Here is a 15,871-nt window from a genome sequence, read left to right on the forward strand (position 1 = left end):
TGGGGTTCCTGGGTGGCTCAGTCAATTACGTGTCTGACTCTTGATCTCAGCTCACGTCTTGATCTCAGGGTCGTGAGTTCAAGTCCTGTGCTGGGCTCCCCACTGGACATGGAGCCTACTTAAAAAAAAAAAAAAGTGATATTTATTCTTTGTGGCACGAATTCCTCCCCACGCCTCTGGCTGTGAGGGGGCGGCTTGCTCCCCTTGACTCTGGGACAGCTTTAGAATTTGCTTGTAACCAGTCCGTTAGGGCAGAAGTGACAGGTGTGACTTCCATGGCCAAGTCAGAAAAGGCCAGCAGCTTCCTCCTGGTTTCCTTGGAAAACTCATTTTCTGAAGCTTTGCTCCCCGGATGTTCTGTCTCATAACCCAGCACCCCCCAAACCTCACGAGAAGCCCCCCGCAGGCACCCCACCCATGGCCACCCCAGCCCAGCCCAGAGCGAGTGAAGCAGAGAGGGTGCCCCCCCGCCCCCGCCAGCTCTTCCAGCCAGCGGTTAGCAGGGGCCGGAGAGCAGCAAAGCTTGCTGTGCCTTTTCCAAACGTCTGACCCGCAGAGTCTGTAAGCGTAACAGAGTTTCTTTTTTCTTGGATGCGACTAAGTTGGGGTGATTTGTCATAGGGCAACAGTGAACAGAGCATTCTTCATTGCCATTAAGTAGACGTCCGATGGCGAACCAGTTCAAGTCCAAAAGTGAAGGGCAAACGTGAGCTGCAGTACGTGAAACAATTTACTTAAAAAACAAAATGGAAAGAAAACAGGAAACCATCCTTCCCTGTGGGGATATGTGTGTTGATGGTAAAACCAGCCCTTCTTCAAAGGGCGTGAGAATCCGCATTTATTAGTGAAAATGAATTTGTCGATTGTACCCAACCTCTCTGCAGCCTTTATAGCTGTTCCTGCCGGGGGTGTCTGACTCTGAGGCAGTGTGTGGGGATTCTCCAGAGTGTGCTTCAGTCGTTCTCTGTAGATCTATGTGCACTGGATGCTAACCTACGTTTAAATCAACATTTCCTTCTGTTAAAATTAAACATACCCACATAAACTGTATATCATTCTTTTTTTAAGATTTAAAAAAAAATTTATTGGACAGAGATCACAAGTAAGCAGAGAAGCAGGCAGAGAGAGAGGAGGAAGCAGGCTCCCTGCTGAGCAGAGAGCTCAATGCGGGGCTCAATCCCAGGACCCTGAGATCATGACCTAAGTCGAAGGCAGAGACTTTAACCCATTGAGCCACCCAGGTGCCCTTAAATTGTATATCATTCTGCACAGTAAACTGTGACATCATTTTGAAAGCATTTAAACCTACCTATACCACATCATCCTTTGTACTCTGTGATGTAATTTAAAAAAAAACAACAAACTGTGGTTGCCGTACATGGTAGCACACATAGCAAACGGGGAGCAGATGCTGCTCGCGACAGAGTCGAGAAGTCGCGCCGTCCTAGCCCGCATTGGATAGCGTGAAGGAAACAAAGATACTTCTAGTAAGATTCCAAGCGGACAGGAGAGATTCCGACACGGTTAAGTGGACAAGATAAACCTTAAAAAACGCAGAGAATTTTGTGATGCTGAAATGGTCCCTCATCAAAGGAAAACAGGCAGATATATTAAAATATCAAACTGATATCGTTACCTAACTAATTCATAAAACTCAAACCCTCAGACAACGTGCAGGTGCTGTTTGAGAGCTGACGAGCAAATATTCCTGAAAATCACCTTTCTCTTTCTCTGAACGGGCTTCACTTCTGACCGCTCTGTGAGTAGCTCCAGTCCACGTACAGCAGAACGGCGATCCCACTGACAACGGGTTTCAGGTTTTGTGAAACTGAGTGATACGACTATCATGGTCAGAAGCAAAATCATATTTAATTAAATACCTTTAATTAACGCAATAACATAAGGATATCGAGAAATAAAATAATTAATACAATGACCTATTCTAATACCAGAAGCAAGTAGTGGAGGGGCCGTGAGGCCACAGTGACAGCCCCAGATGGAAAACACGGCAAATTTTTAACCTCATGTTAATATCAGGGAGAAGCCGGTGGGCTTCAATACAAAAATCACTTAATGCTGAGCGATCATAGTGGAAATCTTTAATTGGATCCTAATTTCTACTGATATTCCAGACCCAGAGACATCATAAACCAGAGGACGGCCCTTGCTCATGGTATAAGCTCTTCGTCTTGGTTCCCCCTTAGGAAACTTCCCACTGTATCCCCACCCCCACCCCCGACTTTCTGGGACTCGGGCTGCCAGCCTGAGGGATGCATCAAGCCTTCCCTCAAAAGTGAGCTGCAGGGAACCCAGGCATCCTGAGAAGGGAGAGCTCCGAGCCGCCTCCAGGGCGTGGGGAGGAGCACGGATCTGGGGCTGCAAGGTGTGCCTCCCGCCCCATCACTGGAGCCCTGGGCCGGGCGGGAATTGGACGTCCGCCTAGCATTCCCGCACCTGCAAAGCGGGACCCCCAAACTTCCTCACAAGGCCGGGGAGTGGAGGTTCAGGCTGCCGATACGCTGCCCACTCAGTGAGGGACAGTCTGTGAGTCAGGAGCAAGGGCATTCCCCGCTCCCCGGGAAACCCAAGATGCACCTGCGACTCCTGCTGGTGATGGCAGCTAGCGCTCCCCGCCCGGGAGTCAGGGTCCCTCCGCCCCTGCCGTGTGTTAGGGCTTTAGTTGGGAGTTACAGGCAGACCAGAGAACAGGATGCGAGCGCTGCCCTCACGCCCTGCCGGCCTTGTGCGCAAGAGGAACAACAAACGCTGGGTCCGGAGCGAAGAGGAAAACAACACGGGGCGGCGAGGCGGGGGGCCGCTTTGCGGGAGGGCGTGCTGGGGGCCAGAGCCGCGAGGGGCTGGGACCCTGTGGCACTGTGGGGTGCCAGGGGCCTTCTGCGCTGGGCGGGGGTCGGGGGGCATTTGGGGCCCGGGTGGGGGAGGCAGAGCAAGCAAGAGAGGGGGTACGGGGGCGGCGCGGCGGTCTGGGGCCAGACAGGCAGGATTTGGGGTGGTGTGAGGATGACGGCTCCTGCCCCTGGGAAGGTGACAGCCTGGGCCCATGAGACCACTTTTAACTTGGAAGTGTCCCTCTGCTTGTCATGAAGAGGCTGTGATGAAGGCCGGGAGGCGGGAAGGGGACTTGTGGCGATGCAGGTGACGTGTGCTGGTGGCCTGGAGCACGGACGGCGGTCGCGACAGGAGCCGTGACTGAGGTGGGGTGTGAGCACGAGACAGGAGGCAGGGTCTCCACGCCGGCTGGGGGGAGCCCGGCCGCCACTGGGCCACAGGAGGACCTGCTGGGACGGGGCGGATTTGGGAGGAGGGGTCGCCGGTGACGAAGGCTCTCGGATTATAGTGAAGACGTCACATGGCGCTGGAGGTCTCGGGTTACTATCAACGTATTAACGGTTAGCCCTGATGACACCCCACAGAGCGGACTCTACACCCGTTTTACAGATGGGGAAACAGGCACGGAGAGGCCATGTGAGCAGGAGCTCTGTGCTGGGCACCTCTCAGGACAAGGGGAGGTGACTCACCACGGAGCAGGTGGGAGAAGGAAATTTGTCCTCGGCCGGTAGCTGGAGACGTCGGCCGGATCACAGAAGTGGCCCTGGGACCCGAGTCACAGGTGGACCTTGCGTTCGGGTCCCACGGCTCCACCTTTTCCTGGAGCCACATGGCCGCCTCGCCTGCCACGGGTTCTACCCCTTCTGCCGTGTCCTCCTCCGCTGCGGGGCGTGGACGACACCTGCGTACCTGGACGCGAAAAGAGAAGTGGGACCAGCGTGGGGCTTTCCCGGGGCCACAGATCTCTGGAATGAGAAGGGTTCCTAAGAGCTGGGAGCTGGGACAGCCTCTGTCCCGTCCCCCAGGCCAGCTGTCCCGGAAGCCGCAGTAAACAGGGTCGACCGGAATCCAGTCTTCCTCGAGGTCAGGTCTCCTCCTTGCCCGGGAAGAAGCTCCCACCTGCTCAGGACCTGGAAAGCCAACGCTCCCCCGGCACCTCCCGGACTCCGCCGCAGGACGGTCGCAGGAGGGGATAGTAGGAGGAATACGGCCTCCACGCTGCCCAGCTCCCAGACCGCCTTTTGTGCGCCTGGAAATGTATTCGCTCCCCCCATCCCACAACCATGGAGACCGACAGCAAAGGCATTTTTATTAAGTTCTCACTCAGAAAGCTTAATCACGTTTCTCTGTGACACAGAAGCATACGCTGTGTCCTCTCGCCTGCCCCTGGGGTTTGGGCATCGGGCCTGTCTCTCTGTAGTTAAGGAAGAGGAATGGTCCGCTTCCCGACCACACTGGCCCGGCTGGTCTTTGTGCCGAGTCCACGGCCCCTTCCCAGTGCCCCGTCGATCCGATAGATCAACCGGTATCTACCCTTTCAGTCTGCAAACAACAAGGAGGGTCTCTGAAACCCAGCACCTGAAGGGTTCTGATTTCACTCATTGCTTGCGGAGCCACATTCCCCGGCATGGCCGCAGCCGAGTGCGGTGTGTCTGCGCAGGAGAAAGCGGGGAAGCCGGGGGGTGGGTTGGAAGACGCCAGCAGGGGAGGCTGGGGCAGGGGGCAGAGCAGGGGCTGTGGAGGGTCCAGTCCCAGGCATTTCCACAAACCCGTAAGAAGGGGACGAGGCCCTGACGGAGGAGAGGCCTGCCGGGAGAACCGGGCCGGCGGCCAGAACATACGCAGTGTAGCAGGCCCGGTGCCAAGCGAGTGTGAGCCCAGCTCTACCCACAGTGAGTCCTGTGAGCCCGCCGGGAAATTCCCAGGACTGCCGTGAGCCCGTCCACTTTGCGGGCCCAAGATGACCCGGCTGGACGGAGGCTCAAGCTGGGACTCACACACAGGCCATCCCCAGTCGTGCCCAACACACACCTGGGCCAGCAAACAGCTGAAGATGTTGATTTTGCATGAACTCCTTCGAGTTCGGTCTCCCTCAGGGTCTCTGCGATCTAGCCGGGGCCTCTTACTGGCAACGGATTAGCTGCAGAAACTCTTTCTCTTATTTTTTAAGATTTTTAGCCTTACATCATCTCTACAGCTTGAACTCATGACCCCGAGATCGAGAGTCGCACACTCGTTCGACTGAGCAGGCCGGGCGGCTGTCGCCACGGTGGGGCGAGGAGCTGTCCAGCACCAACCCCATCAGGCCCGCTGCTCCCCCTGCTTGTGCTCTCTCTCTCTCTGGCATATAAATAAATAAAATCTAAAAAGAAAAGAAAAGAAAAGAAAAGTTTTAACGGAACAAAATCTCTCCTACATTTGATGGAATACGAGAGTGCCTCTGTGTAGTGGTAAGTTTCCCCGGGTCTTGGAAGCCGGGCTCATCACCGAGAAACACAGGCAGGAGGCTGCCCATGGCTTCGCAGAGAAGCCAGGCCCTGGGAACGAGCGCCAGGCTACCCACGAGTCAGAGGAGGGAATTTATGATGACTTATTACAAAGTGCGGATTTAATTTGGAAAAGCAAGTCTCATCCTCTCTTTGTATTTTTCCAAAAAGCGGACTGCTGCTTTCGGGAGAAACAGTGCTGTTCTCCTAAGGGAAGCTCAAACAGAAATGAAAGGCCGGGCACGGTCTTCTGGACTGTCTATTAATATTAATGCCACAAGCCACAGCACACCAGGCAAAGGCCCAGCTGCACGGGGCGGGGGTGGGAGTGCAGGGAACCGCGATCAGCTCTGGGAAGCCTGGACCCACGCCTGGCCCTGCTCTTTGGTTAAAGGCTGTGTGTCTTCGGAAGCGTCATTCCACCTCCCCGAGCTTTTATTTCCTTCTCCAGATAACGGAGAGAATCGTGGCCCGTCGGGTTGCTTGCAAGAGGCGAACGGTGTCATTTCAAGGGAAGCTCGCCTGGCCGGCACAGGGAGGCGAGGGGCTCCCTCTCTCTTCTGGGTTCAGGTGACGCTTGCTCACACGTGCCTCGGGTCACTGTTCCCCGACAAAAGCAGGAGCTATTTAGGATTTGGGGTGGTGACTGACTTCCGTCCACCTCCAGATGACCGTGGAGGCATGACCGTGTTGGAACATGGCGGGTAGAGGGAGAGTGCGTGCCCACTGCCACGTGGTGTAGACCAGTGGGTGAGAATGTAATCTGCTCCTCCATCGCCATCACGGAGCCAGCCGGGGCTGCCCGGAGCTCAAGGCTCTGCCATATCCTGTGCTCCGGTCCCAGCTGCCCTGCCCCACCCCCGACACAGCGTCTCCTGATTCAGGCTGTGTCTCTTGTCACAGACTGGACACAGCCGTCGTGACCACTGCCCGGCCTGGTGGTGGTCAGAGTCCAGCAAGCATTAGGATCCCCTAGAGGGCTGGTTCAAACGCGCATTTCTGGGTCTCACCCACCGAGAATGTCTTATTCAGATGGTCTGGGGAAGAGCTTGAGGATTTGGATTTCTTTTGAAGATTTATATGTTTATTTTAGACGAAGCGAGAGCGTGAGTGTGAGAGGCAGAGGGAGAGAGAATCCCACGCAGACCCCGTGTGGAGCACGGAGCCCGACGCGGGGCTCCATCCCATGACCCCACGATCACGGCCCGAGCCGAAATCAAGAACTGGATGCTTAACCGACTGAGCCACCCGGGCGCTCCAGAGTTTGAAATTCTAGCACATTCCCAAGTGATGTTGATGCTTCCGGTTTGGGACGTCCTTGGAGAAGGCTTGTCCAGGACTCTCTCTCACAGGGAGCCCTCACCTTGGGGCTGTGGGGCAGACGGTGTTTCCTCCAAGATGCTCTCACGCGGCAGCACCTGCAGAGCACAGCGGGTGGGCGGGGGCTCGGCGGTTTAGCTGACGTGTGGGTTGGACCTTTCAGGCCATTGGGATTTCAAGCTGCTGGAGCCGAGGGGCTTGGCAGCCAGAGGTGTGCGGCAGAAGGGTCGGCAGAGGGCTAATGAGGGTCTGGGGGACGCCCGGATGTGGTGCGTTACTGGTCCCTGTGGTGTAGATACATTGGAGGCGATTTCATGCTGCAGCTGTGCTACCTCATGCAGGCTTCCATCCGCCAGACACCGAAGGGCGGTAACAAAACCCTTCCTCTGGGTTTGGGAGTGTTTGCACTTATCATATCAAGTCCCAGGAGCAGAGAGGACGCCCCGTACACGTGTACGCTTGTTCTCGGGATCCCCCCAGAACGCTATATGTGAAACTTCGGTCAGAGCCGGCGTATGTCCTCAGCTTCTGGCATCCATGTTTTAGAACCTATTTTAGACTGTGCTGGGAAAGTTACGTTTTCCGTCCGCGTTTGCCCTGACAGGAAAGCACGGGGAGCTTGCGCTGTGCCCCACCCAGGGTGAATGGGAATCTGGTCTTTTGTCATGGACCAGTATGGTCTCTCGTTCCACAGCAGTGATGGTAAGGGTTTTAAAATCATCAGTTATCACTCATCGAATATTGCCACGCTCTCGCCCTTTGCCTGGCAGATAGTGCTGGGGAATTCTCCGAAACCCTAAAATAATGGGAAAGCAGACCCCATCCCCTCTTTCGATGCTGTTTCAGAGAACAGCGTTCTCTTCCGTAGCCGGCACGTGCCCTCCGAAGACGATCTGGGCAGCATCAGACACATCAAACCTCCAAGTGTGCGGACCCCAAAGTTGCCCATTTGGCAGGCATGGGTGGGCCGAGAAGTGGACCCCCCCTTATCGCCCTCCACCGACATCCAGGTTGTAGCAAGGAGTCGGCAGGACTCCTGTCTCCCAGAACCCTCTGCCGGCTGGGGTCCACGGGCACGTGAACACTGAACACACGGCAGAGCAGGAGGGACGCCACCGAGCGTAAAAGACGAGCTTGGGCAATGCCAGGAGAAGACCCGGGCTCGGCACGGCACCGTCGGGTCCCAGCACTCACATCTGATTTCGTGACTCAGGCATAGCTCTTGCACGAAGCAGTCCAAACTTCTGCGGAGTGTGTACGCGTCACAGTCACACTGTTGGGCTGAGGGAAGTGGGGACAACAGAAGGGAAACTGAAAATGAGTTCAGGCCTAGCAGCGGACGTGGCTCGGGATGGCTTCTAGAGCACCTGGGGGAGCACGCAAGGAGCCCAGAGCCCGGTGCCCTCAGCCCCCCAAACAGCTCTCCCCAACCTCCCTCCCGGAGTGGCTGCTTCTCTCCTGTCTTTCTCCCGTCTGCCTTCCTAGGCACAGGCGGGAGACGGCTGCCCACAGCGGTTAAGGGTCTTCCTGAACGGAAACCACGGTAGCAGCCTAGCGGAGCTTCTAGAACAACAGGGCAGGGACCGGGCCCTCAGCCGACGAGCAGCGTCCTTGGAGAAGGGGAGTCGCTGGGTAACCACTAGGCTAGGACACGAGCGGGGATGCGGCCTTTGCCTTGAGGAAGCTGACCGTCCAGCGAGAGGCACACACGTTGCACGGACAGCGGTGGAAACGTCAAAATGTAACTCGCATGGCGAGGGCGGCGTAGACCAAATGTGGTGGGGGGTCCCGCCCGGAGAAGGTGTGACAGCCGGTCGGGAAGGGACAGGAGACATGGAGATACGGCGGGAACTGAAAGGGCGCTTCAGCCTCTAGGGACTGGAAGGAAGCCGCACCTGAGGGGCAGGGGAAGGCTTGGGTCATCGCAGCAACCTTGGGTCCCAGAAACAGGATGGGGGGGCAGGGATGACGGGAGACAGGCGGCTCAGAACACACTCTGGGAACGACCGCTTCGGAGGTTCTACGCCTGTGATGGTGCGACCCTCCAAACGGGCCGGCCTGGCGGAGCTCCTCGGGGCCCTGGGGGACCGTCCTGACCTCATTCTGGCTATGCCTCTGCCCGCTTTAGGCCTTTTTGCATCCCGAGCCCTTGAAATCAGCCGGGTTCCCCGTTTTCGTTTGCAAAATTCCTCAGAGAAGCGTGAGAGCTTTGGCAGCTGTGTGGAAAGCAAAAGAGCATCTACGTTTCGCGCAGGAGGTCAAAACGGAGCCGGTGCGTCGGAAAACACATGCTCACACTTTCGGCTCCTTTAATTGCGAAGACAGATCAGCGGTGTTTGGTGTCAACGACTCCCGCGTCGCGAATGGGAAACAGCTACAGGAAGTGCATCCAACAGCGTCTATGCCAGACTTTTTTTTTTTTTTTGGTCTAATTATAAAGCAGAGGCTGGAGTCATTTGCATCGATGTATCCAATTTCCTATTGTCAGCGCTCTGCCTGTCCTTGATGTGATTATGTTAATGTGCTAATTAAGCGTGAGGTCCTGTGTTGTAGGCTCTGCTTTCTGCAAAGGAAGACCGATGTCCTGGACTGCGCTTTCCTTGAACGTGCTCTGGGACGAAGAGGGAAAATGCCCTGTGGGAGCCGGAAACGTTATCCCGGGAGGCTGAGCGGGCTCCGGTACAATTTAGTGGGAAAAACCCATCGTATTTATGAGGCACTGGAAGCAAATAAAGGAGGATTCACACGGTGCAGGGTGCCCGGCCCGGCCCACTGGCGCCACGGCCACGGCGGCCCTGCTGGTACGGGGGTCTCGGTGTTGGGGGTGCGCTGCGGGGAGGAAGAGCACAGGCTACCCCCCTTTAGGTTGCCCCCAACGCCACGTTTGACTCGAAGCTATATCCTGTTCTCTTTATGCCCTGACCCGACTTACGCAGAGATTTTCATCGTCCTGCCCATCATAACCACTTCTGAGGTCACTGTGCAGCTCCAGAAGGCCCGTGCAGTGCATTTTCAATTTGCAAATGGCCCCAGGAATGCTGGTTCCCCGACCCCCAGATCACAGTGAGAGGCCCGAGGGCCTGCTGGGAGCTCCCGCAGGCTCCCCGCATCCCTGCGCCCACACTCTGCGCTCCGGGGGGCTCCCACGGCAGACGGAGCCGCTGCCGTCACGTCGGAAATGCCGCTTTGAAAAGTGCTAAGAGCCGGGGTGTGGAGTCGGACCGGCCTGAGTGAACACCTCGCCTCTGTCTCTGCCTCACGTCCGGGCAGGGGAACAAACGTGTGTCTCAGAGACACCGACGACTATGCCGTCCGTCGCTGGCCTATGCAGCAAAACAAAAGGAAAAACAGCACTGACGTACGTCCTTCATACCTAAATCCTTCCTTCATATTATTGGAAGAGTTCTTTTAGATGTATCTAGATGTATCTGGAGAGCTGTTTTCATCATACACCATTCTTTTAAAGAAATTCCAGCATAGTTCACAGACGGTGAGATGTTAGTTGTAGGTGTGCCGTGTACGACTCAACGCTTCCGTGCAGTGCTCCGCGCCCGTCATCAGCGCACTCCCCAGCCCGGCCCCTCTGCCCACCGTTTCCCTACAGCTCCCCTCCGGTCACCATTCCTGTGTGCTCCATGGTTAACAGTCTGGTTCTTGGTTTGTCTCTGTCATTTATTTTGTTTCCTAAATTCCACATAGGAGGGAAATCACGGGGTCTTTGAGTTTCTCTGAAGGGCTTATTTCGCTCAGCATAATACCCTCTGGCTCCATCCGCTTCATTGCAAAAGGCAAAATTTCATTCTTTTGATGGCTGCGTAGTATTCCAGTGTGTGTGTGTGTGTGTGTGTGTGTGTGTGTGATGGCTGCGTAGTATTCCAGTGTGTGAGGTGTGTGTGTGTGTGCGTGTGTGTGTGTGATGGCTGCGTAGTATTCCAGTGTGTGAGGTGTGTGTGTGTGTGCGTGTGTGTGTGTGTGTGTGTGTGTGTCTACCACATCTTCTTTATCTACTCATCAGCTGATGGATTGGGCTCTTTCCATAATTTGGCTCTTGTGGACATCGCTGCTATAAATATTGGGGGGCCTATAGCCCTTTGACTTAGTATTTTTTATGCTTTAGGCAAGTATCCGCGGGTAGAATTCCTGCATCACATGGTAATTCTATTTTTAACTTTTCGAGGAGCCTCCATACTGTTTTGCAGAGTGATGCGCAGCTCGCGTTCCCACCCACCGTGCACGGGGCTCTCCTTCCTCTGCCTCCTCGCCAAGGTCTGTTGTTCCCTGTGTTGTTGATTTTAGCCCTTCTGACGGGTGTGCGGTGGGATCTCATCACCCTTGTGGTTTGCTTTCGTGTATCTCTGTTACGCACACATTAGTTCCTCTTGTCCTAAAAGTTGGAAACGTTCAGAGCTCTTCTTCTGAATCATGTTCAACTCAGACTTGTCAGCGCCCCTGTGTTTCCTTGTGCTGTCGTCCCCTGGACCCTCAAGACGCTGGAAAAGGGCAGTATTTCTTACACGAGCGTTCACTGGTGTCTTCAGGACATTCTGCAAGTCTCGATGCTGTACTTTCCGGCTCTTCCTAGAAAGGACCAACAAAAGGTTTTTTTGTCCAAGTTTCGCATGGAAAGGGAATTCCTATGGCATCTACGTGACAATGGTTGTGAAGCCCAGTGATTCTAAGGCAAACCCTGTTTCGGGACGTATGCGTCCAGAACCCATGAAGTACCGCTCTAGAAATTTCCTCCCCAGACGATTCTGAGAAAAGCAGCAACGGAATCTTGGAATGGCACCCGTGCCCGTGCAAAATCTGCCCGTGGATGTCTCTAGCAGCAGTTTTGTTCATCATGACCCAAACGAGGAAGCAACCCAGACGTCCTTCTGGAGGGGAGGGGATAAGCACACTGTGGTCCACCCAGACAACGGGATTACCATTCAGCACCAAAAACAAGTGAGCGGTCTAGCCAAGCGAAGACTGGAGGGACCTCACTTAGAGAAGCCAGTCTGAAAAGGCCACCTACTGTAGGATGCCGACGTGATGACCTTCTGCAAGAGGCGAAGATGTGGAAGCAGTAGAAAGATGAGGGCTTGCCAGGGGTTCAGAGCAGGGCAGAGACGGGCAGGTGAGAACGGGGTATCTTGAGGGCAGTGATACGATTTGTATACCTGGTGGATAAGAGTCATTAAACATTTGTCAAAACCCATAGAACGTACAACACCCAAAGTGAACCCAGGTGTAAACTATGGACTATGGAGGGATTATAATGTGTCAACGTCACCCATTCATCGACTAAACAAATGTCCCGCTGTCGTGCAGGACGTTGGTGGAGGGGGAGACGGTGCATGTGGGTGCAGGGGACATTTGGGATTTTTCTGTGACCCTTAAAGTGTTCTACAAAAATAAGGTGGTCTAAGGGGAAAAGTAGCAACATTTCTAGATTAAAGAAGACTCTAGAGACATGAGTATGTATAATTTGGGATCAGGCTCTTGAACCAGAATTCCTTTTTTCCATAAAGAACATTTTTTTTGGATAATTGGGAAAAATGAATAATATTTGCAGCTTAGATAATTACACTGCATTCTGATCACTTCTTTTTTTGATAATTTCTTGATTGTAATCGTGATACTGTGGTGACTTAAAAGTGAGCCCTTACTCTTAGGACACGCACACTGGAGTGTGGCAGAAAGGGCTACGGTGTCTCTGATATTCTCAGATGTTCAGAAAAAAGATAACGTGAAGATCCATGGAGAGGAAGCAGTAAAGCAAGTGTTGTACAATGTTAGCAGTTGGGGTGAAATGCGTATGATCATTCTTTCTACTATTTTTACAACGCTACTGGGAGTCTGAAATTATTTTGAAATAGAAGAGTACAGAAAGTTGGGAAAGTAAACCACTTTAAAGCAACTAAAAGGAACCTAAGAGGTATGAAACTCATTCTGAAGAGGCCCTATGTTCTAGCTTTCCCCCGTGTCTCCCCCTGCATCTCTGTGTTTGGGGACTCAGCCACCACCAAGAGAAGACCTCCTCACCCTGTCGCTGATGCTACAAACAGGATGTGCAGGCACAGACCTCTGGAAACACAACTTTATGCTTTAGAGAAGTTAGGTCAGTTTGCTTCCGATTTCACCCAAACATCCAGCACAGCTGGGGGACGCGTCTGGATAACCAAAACCACCAGCAGCACCAGGAACAACATGCTCCTCACAGGGTATGTTGACCAGGTGACCAGTGGGACCAGGCGACCAGCCCTCAGAGCACTCAGCCTCCAGGCTCCCGCCACGGGGGCCTGACCTCACCCCGGGCACGAGAACCATCGTATCTTCTCACACTTGCTCACGCTACTTGTTTCCACAGTTTCTAGCCTCCTACATCGTATTTCAAGTTACCTCATGAAGTTAATCCAGGAAGCTACACTTCAAGTGTGCGTGTTAAAATGAGATAGCGTCTATCAGTGGGCTGCCTCTTTTTTTCTTTCTTTCTTTTTTTTTTTTTTTTTTTTTGCATTAATTAATACTCGGAGATTGAGGAAGCAAACACTTTGGATACAGACCAGTCTGGGTTCATATACTTAGCTCTGGAACTCATTCGCTGTGTGACCTTGGGCAAGTCACTCAACCTCTCTGAATATCACTCACCAGACCTGTGAAATGAGAAAGAGAATAAAAGAGTTACAGAAAGTAACTCTGAGAAAGTGAATTAAAGAGTTACAAAGGGTGGGACACCTGGGTGACTCAAGTCGGTTCAGCGTCTGACTTTTCATTTCAGATCAGGTCCCGATCTCAGGGTTGTGGGGTTGAACCCTGAGTTGGGGGTCTGTGCTCGGCACAGAGTCTGCTTGTTCCTCTGCCTCTGCTCCTCCCCCTGCTCGTGTTCTCTGTCTCTTAAATAAATAAATAGAATAAAATAAAATACTTTTTAAAAGTTACAAAGGGTTAAATAAAATACATACAAAAATAATTTTGAATCTTTCAGGCATTTTATGTACATATAACATATGTATAGATACAAGCCTGCATATTCACATAATTACACACGTGATAAAGTCGTTATTTAGATCATTTTGATTAAAGCTGGAAACCAGCAAGACCACAGTGCCCTCCAGGGCAGCCACGAGGTTCTCAGCACCAGCCTGGGGTGTGACCTTCGTGCATGGTCTGGAACATTCACTTTTTTTTTTTTTTTTAACCACAAGCAGACTTATCAGACCTTGAGAGACGGACTGAACTGACCAAATGCCAATTTATTTTTAATGGGAACAAAAATAGAAAGTACAACAGCTCCTGTGGGCCGACCAGCTCATGACCTCCTCACAGCAAACCTCCTTCGGTAACCGGATGATACCAGGGAAGGAGAGGGGGGTGTGTGGGGTGACGGCAGACGGGACAGGTGGCCTCGGGGCCAGTGTCACTAAGTCACGATAGACAAATGCATCCCCCGCCGAGGGGAGGAGCCAGCCACGTGGACGGGTTCCACGGGAGCCCTGGACACACGTTGCTTCCTTGACACAGACCACGGCTTCCTGTCCACAAAGGAGTCATTGACTATATTCATTTTCTATTTGGTTTTCTGTTTGTTTGTTTTTTTATTTTTTAAAATTTTTATTTATTTATTTTTTTAAAGATTTTATTTATTTATTTGACAGACAGAGATCACAAGTAGGCAGAGAGGCAGGCAGAGAGAGAGGAGGAAGCAGGCTCCCTGCCAAGCAGAGAGCCCGACGTGGGGCTCGATCCCAGGACCCTGAGATCATGACCTGAGCAGAAGGCAGAGGCTTTAACCCACCGAGCCACGCAGGCACCCCTGTTTGTTTTTTTTTAAAGATTTTATTTATTTATTTGTCAGAGAGAGAGAGAGAGAGAGAGACAGAGCGAGTGAGCGCACAGGCAGACAGAGTGGCAGCAGAGGCAGAGGGAGGAGCAGACTTCCTGCAGAGCAAGGAGCCCGATGCAGGACTCGATCCCCGGACGCTGGAATCATGACCCGAGCCGAAGGCAACGGCTTAACCCGCTGAGCCACCGAGGCGTCCTGGGTTTCTGTTTTGACTGTCAGTAGCAACTTCTCTTCCTCCTCCTCCCGGCTTCCTCCTCTTTCTTCAAATATATATTGATCTTCAGGGCAATACTCAGATTCTCGGTTCCGGTTCTTTCTGCTTGTGAGGGAAGAAAGAGCTTTCGAGTCGACATCTGCCTCGGACGGTTCTGTCGCTTTCGGGTTGGCTTCCCGCCTCCGAGCTGAGCCCTGAGCTCGGTCCCAACCCAGGGTTCTGACTTCAATTTTCAGTCGCTCAGAAACAGCTGTGCCGACCCGGCTCTTCTCTGTGGGCACCGAGAGAGTCACGAGGGAATCTCCCAACGAGGAACACACCCATCCCCGGGAAAGAAGGGACCGTGAGGGTTTCAGGACACCTTCCACTAACAGCGTCTGGGATGCGTCACCCCCGGCCAGGCGGCTGGGGTCTCGCGGGCGGGGTCCCTGTCTGAGCAAATCCTTGTGAGGTGTGTGACCAAAGCAAGCCTCGGGGGGTGTGGGGGCGGTCAGGCAGACGGTTCTCACAGCAAATATTTTCATTATTAAATTAAATCTATTAATGATTAAATAATAAAAGTTACGATTACTTTGACTATTATTACTTTTCCCTTCAAGGATCATAAAACCAAAGATGATTTGGTCAACGAACCTTCTGCTTAAATCACAATTTTATTTATTTATTTATCTATCTATTTATAGATTTTATTTATTTATTTGACAGACAGAGATGACAAGTAGGCAGAAAGAGAGAAGGGGAAGCAGGCTCTCTGCTGAGCAGAGAGCCCAACTCGGGACTTGATCCCAGGACCCATAGATCATGACCTGAGCTGAAGGCAGAGGCTTTAACCCACTGAACCCCCCAGGCGCCCCAAGTCACAAGTTTAGAAGCTTGAGGGATGACACAGAGACACGCGAAGATCTGTGCTTTCTCCCGAGCATTTTCTCGCTCGTCTCCGCTCAGTGATGCCGTCGGTTACAGCGCACCGAACGGTGACGGGAATGACGGAATAACCCCATGCTGGCCACCCCCTTCCCCAACCTGCACTGATCTTTCTATATAACGGGAAATTTGCTTTATAATCATATGTTAAGCTCGAGGAGCCCAGGCGTAGGGAAGGGTACCACTGCCAGCCTCACCACCGTCTTGTCGAGACCGCAGGGGCAGAGAGCGGAGGGCAGAGACTGCAGG

The 15,871-nt window shown here is 53.2% G+C and overlaps 1 long non-coding RNA gene across 1 annotated transcript; it reads right to left on the minus strand.

Moving 5' to 3' along the window:
* Window positions 1-10,690: 10,690 nt before the first annotated feature.
* Window positions 10,691-13,280, minus strand: LOC116590308. Its single transcript, XR_004285540.1, has 3 exons — window positions 13,205-13,280; window positions 11,674-11,818; window positions 10,691-11,234 (listed from the first exon to the last, which is right to left on the minus strand). It is a non-coding gene; the product is annotated as an uncharacterized LOC116590308 (long non-coding RNA).
* Between the last annotated feature and the right edge of the window lie 2,591 nt (window positions 13,281-15,871).

The sequence above is a fragment of the Mustela erminea genome, chromosome 5 (assembly GCF_009829155.1).
Source record: "Mustela erminea isolate mMusErm1 chromosome 5, mMusErm1.Pri, whole genome shotgun sequence".
NCBI lineage: Eukaryota > Metazoa > Chordata > Mammalia > Carnivora > Mustelidae > Mustela > Mustela erminea.